We start from the raw sequence: 6,154 nt of genomic DNA on the forward strand, positions 1-6,154 counted from the left end.
GTCCATTTTCTTTCCCAAATTTTGGAAGTTTTTGTCTGATATCTTCAAACAGGCTTTCTCCACCTTTCTCTCTCTTCTCCTTCTACAATTCCTATTATGTGTATATTGGTCTGCTTGATGGTGTCTCATGAGTCTCTTCAGCTTTGTTCTTCACTATTTTTCTTTTCTTTTTCTTTTTTTCTTGAGACAGGGTCTCACGTTGTCACCCAAGCTGGGGTGCAGTGGCAAGAACATGGCTCACTGCAGCTTCAACCTCCTGGGCTCAAGCTATCCTCCTACTTCAGCCCCCCAAGTAGCTGGGACTACAGGCATGTGCCACCAAACTCAGCTAATTTTCTTTTTGTACAAAAAGTACACAATTTTTGTACAGGGTTTTACCATGTTGTCCAGGCTGGTCTCAAACTCCTGAGCTCAAGTGATCCTCCTGCTTCAGCCTCCCAAAGTACTGGGATTACAGGTGTGAGCCACCATTCTTGGCCTCTTTTTTTTTTTTTTTCTTTCTTCCTCTGACTGGATAATGTTAAAGGACTTGTCTGTGAGTCCATTGATTCTTCTGCTTGGTCAAGTCTCCTGTTGAAAAATTCTCTAGTGAATTTTTCAATTCAGTTATTATATTATTCAGCAGCAAAAAAAAAAAAGTTTTGTTCTTTTTTTATATGTTCTATTTTTTGTTGATATTTTCATTTTGTTTATGCACAGTTTTCATGAGTTCACTGAGAATCTTTGTAACAGCTGTTTTGAATTCTTTGTCAGGTTGTTCATTTATCTTAATTTCTTTTTTTTCAATTTTATAACTTTATTTGATGTTTTTGACGATCAGTGATTTAGTTTTCATCCGCATTGACTGTCTGTAGATTTTCGAAAGTGGTAACAGGTACATAGGTAACCAAAGTGTAGAGCTTATTTGGTGAATCTTCATCCTTACTATGTTTTCTGGACAACCGCACATGGATAGGGTATGGGACATTCCTTATTCCTCTGGCCGGGACAGCTTTGTTGAGCCTGGTAGCAATACGCACATCTGGAATTCCCATCTCCTTCATGGCAAATTTCCGAATCTCTTTGAGTGCCCGAGGGTCACGCTTCTTGAAGCCCACTGCATGGATGCGCTTGTGAATGTTGATAGTGTACTCTTGTGTCACCCCCTTGTTGATGGCAGAATGGCTCTTTTTCTTGTCATCATCCTTCTTTGCGGGAGCCATTATGCTGGGTCTAAGTTGGAAAGGAAGCTATCTTAATTTCTTAAGACTTGGTTTCTGGAGATTTATTTTGTTCCTTTAATTGGGTTATATTACCCTGTTTTGTTGTGTGGCTTATAAATTGGTGCTGTTTTCTGTGCATTTGAAAAAAATACCTATCTCTACTAGTCTTTACACTCTGTCTTTGTATGGAAAAAGACCTTCATCAATCAATCTGGCCAGAGATTCTGGAGGTCTCTCAAATATTTTCTGCGGATATATCTTCTCTGAATTTGTGTATGTAAATTACCAACCTGAGGAATATTCTGGTTTATTTTTTAGGGGCTCATAATCTTTTGCTTCCCCTAGTGTCTGTGTGTGGTACTGCAGATTCTCTGGAGCTGCCACAAAGCATCCAATTCTTTTTTATTCTCAGTGGTCCCCATGTTTCTAGAAACATGTATGCTGGATTATGTCAGTGCTCTGAGTTGGTGAGACAGTAACCAGTCCCTCAGCCAGCCTCCTGAAAATCTTGAACATTAAACACATGCACCACTCCACTCACTCTTCCATTTACCCATGAAGGAAAGGCCACTGAGTTGAATCGGCCTCTGTCTGCTGTACCATGGGTCCTTTAGAGTAGCAGCCAAACATCCTCCTCTCTTTTGTTCTCAGATGCCCCCAGGTGTCTAGAATTCAGTCAGCATTCAGTCAGCATTCTGAGACAGACAAGATAGAAACCAGTTCCTCATACAGCCCCCGAAAAAGCTGGAATGTTTGACACACCCACCAACTCTTTACCTTTCCATGGAGAAGCCAGGAATTGGAAGTTTTCTCCCACTGGTTCCACTCTGCACCAGGGGGAGAGAACATGGTGAGGGGGTGCATGCTAATGTTAACCATCAACTTTGTCTGAACATTGGATGTATGATTCAGCCTTCTGTTTCCCCCTCCATAGGGAAGCCAGAAGCTGGGAGTTCTCTCCTGATTATTCCATGCTGAGCCAGGCGAAAGAACAGGGTGAGCGAGTGCCCCAGATATTCTAACTGACTTTGATGCAGCTGATGTCATGCTCGTGTGGGGTGCAGGAGCTTCTTAAATGGTTTCTGTATTTCTCATAAAGAATTGTTGTTGAATTGATGTCTCTGTGCAAGAAAGGACAGTCTAGGGCTTCCTTTTCCACTCTCTTCCTAATGTCACTTCCTCTGGAATTGTTTGCTAAATTTCATTTTGATTGTTCATTGCTAGTGTATAGAAATACAACTAATTTTTATATTGATTTAGTATTTGCAACTTTGCTGAACTTAGTTGTTAGCTATTATAGGGGTGTGTGTGTGTGTGTGTGTATCCTTTATGAATTTTCTGTGTAAGATTATGCCATCTGCAAATAGAGATAGATTTACCTCTTTCTTTCCAATCTGGATGCTATTTACTTCTTTTTCTTGTCTAGGAAATCTCCATTACAGTGTTGAATAGAAGTTGAACAGGAGTGATGAAAGTGGACATCCTCATCTAGTTCCTGAACATGCGGGTAAGTAAGTACTCAGGCTTTTACTATTAGGTATCATATTAGCTATGCTTTTTTGTTTTGTTTTGTTGTGTTGTTTTTTTGCAGATACTTGTACTGGGTGGCAAACTTATCTTCTATTCCTAGAAGATAAGGAATATCTTGTTGAGAGTTTGTATCATGAATGGCTGTTGGATTTAATCAAATGCTTTCTCAGTGTCTATTGAGATGGTCATGTGGGTTTTCTCCCTTATTCTATTAATATGGTGTATTGCATTGATTCATGCTTATATGTTGAATCAGCCTTGCATTTCTGGTATAAATTTCACTTGGTCTTGCTGTTTATTTCTTTTTATATGCTTCTTAATTCATTTTGGCATATAGTGCTTTTAACATGCTGTTGTATTCGGTTGGCTAAAAATTTTATGGAGTATTTTTGCATCAATATTCAAAGAATATTGGTCTGTAGCACTCTTCTGGTGATTGCTCTTGTCTGATTTTGTTATAGAGATAATACTGGCCTCCTACAATGAGTTAGGAATTTGATTTTTAAAAAATTACTAACACAGTCTCTATGCTTGTTATAAGTCTGTTCAAATTTCCTACTTCTTTTTGACTAATTTTTGGTAGTTTATGTGTTTCTAGAAATTTATCTAATTTCTTGGCATATGTATTAGTCCGAGTTCTTCAAAGAAACACAAGCACTGGGATATATAATGAGATTTATTATAAGGAATTGGCTCACACAGTTATGGAAGTTGAAAAATTCTAAAATCAGCTGTCTATAAGCTAGAGATCCAGGAAAGCTGGGTTTGTGTAAATTTGGTGTTATTCTTTTTTTTTTCTTTTTACAATTTTTTTATTTTTTAATTTTTGTGGGTGGATAGTGGGTATATATATTTATGGTGTATTTGAGATATTTCGGTGCAGATATGCAATGCGTAATAATCACATCATAAAAATGGTGTATCCGTCACCTCAAGCATTTATCCTTTGTGTTATACACAATCGAATTATAGTCTTATAGTTATTTTAAAATGTACAATTAAATTATTATTGACTGTAGTCACCTGCTGTGCTATCAAATACTAGGTCTTACTCATTCTTTTCAACTACTTTATTTTTTTTACCCATTAACCATTCCCATCTCCCCCAAAACCTCCCCAGCCTCTGGTAACCATCCCTCTACTCTCTATGTCCATGAGTTCAATTGTTTTGATTTTTAGATCTCACAAATAAGTGAGAATATGCAATGTTTCTCTTTCTGTGCTTGGCTTATTTCACTTAGCATAATAACCTTCAGTTCCATCAATGTTGTTGCAAATGACTAGATGTCATTCATTTTAGGACTGAATGGTACTCCGTTGTGTATAAGTAGCACATTTTCTTTCTTCATTCATCTGTTAATGAACACTTAGGTTGCTTCCAAATGTTGGCTATGGTGAACACTGCTGCAACAAATAGTTTTGATTTGCATTTCCTTGATGATCAATGATGTAGAGCACCTTTATATATGTCTGTTTGCCATTTGTAGGTCTTCTTTTGAAAAATGTCTACCCAAATCTTTTGCCCAGTTTTTAATCATATTATTAGGTTTTTTCCTATAGAATTGCTTGAACACGTCTATATTCTGTTTGTTAATCCCTTATCAGATACATAGTTTGTAAATATTTTCTCCCGTTCTGTGGGTTGTCTCTTCACTGTATTGATTGTTTCCTTGGCTGTGCAGAAGTTTTTTAACTTGGTGTGACCCCATTTTTCCATTTTTGCTTTGGTTGCCTGTGCTTATGGGGTATTACTCAACAAATTCTTGTCCAGACCAATGTTGTGAAGAGTTTCCCCAATGTTTTCCTCTAGTAGTTTTATGTTTTGAGGTTTTTAATCCATTTTGATTTGATTTTTGTATATAGTGAGAGGTAGGAGTCTAATTTCATTCTTCTGCAAATGGATATCCAGTTTTCCCAGCACCATTTATTGAAGAGATTTTTTTCCCCAATGTATGTTCTTGGGACCTTTGTCAAAAATGAGCTCACTGTAGGTGTGTGGATTTGTTTCTGGGTTCTTTATTCTGTTCCATTGGTCTGTGTGTCTTTTTTAACGCCAGTACTATGCTGTTTGGGTTACTTACAGTTCTGTAGTATAATTTGAAGTCAGGTTCCTCCAATTCTGTTCTTCTTGCTCAGGATAGCTTTGGCTATATGGGTCTTTTGTGGTTCCATATAAATTTTTGCGATTGTTTTTTGCATGTCTGTGAAGAATATCATTGGCATTTTAATAGGGATTGCATTGAATCTGTAGATTGCTTTGGGTAGTAGGGAGATTTTAACAATATTGATTCTTCCAATCCACAAACATAGAATATCTTTCCATTTTTTGGTGACTTATTCAATTTCTTTCATTTGTGTTTTACAGTTTTCATTGTAGATATTTTACTTCTTTGGTTAAGTTATTCCTATATATTTTATTTTATTATGGCTATTGTAAATGGGATTAATTTTTTAAATTTCTTTTCAGATTGTTCACTGCTGTCATATAGAAATGCTGTTGAATTTTAGGCCAAGCACGGTGGCTCATGCCTGTAATCCCAGCAGTTTGGAAGGCCGAGACAGGCGGGTCATTTGAGGCCAGGAGTTCGAGACCAGCCTGACCAACACAGAGAAACCTGGTCTCTACTAAAAATACAAAAATTAGCTGGGTGTGGTGGTCCATGCCTGTAGTCCCAGCTACTTTGGAGGTTGAGGCATGAGAATCTCTTGAACCTGGGAGGCAGAGGTTGCAGTGAGTCATGATCATGAGAGAGAGAGAGAGAGAGAGAGAGAGAGAGAAAGAGAGAGAGAGAGAGAAAGAGAAAGAAAGAAAGAAAGAAAGAAAGAAAGAAAGAAAGAAAGAAAGAAAGAAAGAAAGAAGAAAAGAAATGCTACTGATTTCTGCATGTTGATTTTGTATCTTGCAACTTTGCGAAGTTTGTTTATCAGTTTTAATAGTTTTCTTGTTGAGTCTTTCAGTTTTTTCAACTATAAGATCATATTATCTGCAAACAAATCATTTGACTTATTCAGATGATTTTCTTTCCAATTCAGATGCCCTTTCATTCCTTCTCTTGATTGATTGCTCTAGCTAAGACTTCCAGTACCATGTTGAGTAACAGTGGTGAAAGTGGGCATCCTTGTCATGTTCCAGATCTTACAGGAAAGGCTTTCCATTTCTCCCCATTCAGTATCATATTATGTGTCATATGTTAGTCTGTCATACATGGCTTTTATTATGTTGAGGTATGTTCTTTCCATTCCCAGTTTTCTGAGGATTTTTATCATGAAGGAGTGTTAAATTTTATCAAATGCTTTTCAGCATCAATTGAAATGATCATATGGTTTTTCCTCTTCATTTTGTTGATATGATGTATCATATTGATTGATCTGCATATGTTGAATCATCCTTGAATTCCAGGGATAAATCCCACTTGGTCATG

At 37.1% G+C, this 6,154-nt stretch overlaps 1 pseudogene; it reads right to left on the reverse strand.

Moving 5' to 3' along the window:
* Positions 1-824: 824 nt before the first annotated feature.
* Positions 825-1,202, reverse strand: LOC105529976 (annotated as a pseudogene).
* Between the last annotated feature and the right edge of the window lie 4,952 nt (positions 1,203-6,154).

The sequence above is a fragment of the Mandrillus leucophaeus genome, unplaced genomic scaffold (assembly GCF_000951045.1).
Source record: "Mandrillus leucophaeus isolate KB7577 unplaced genomic scaffold, Mleu.le_1.0 Scaffold797, whole genome shotgun sequence".
Classification (NCBI taxonomy): Eukaryota; Metazoa; Chordata; class Mammalia; order Primates; family Cercopithecidae; genus Mandrillus; species Mandrillus leucophaeus.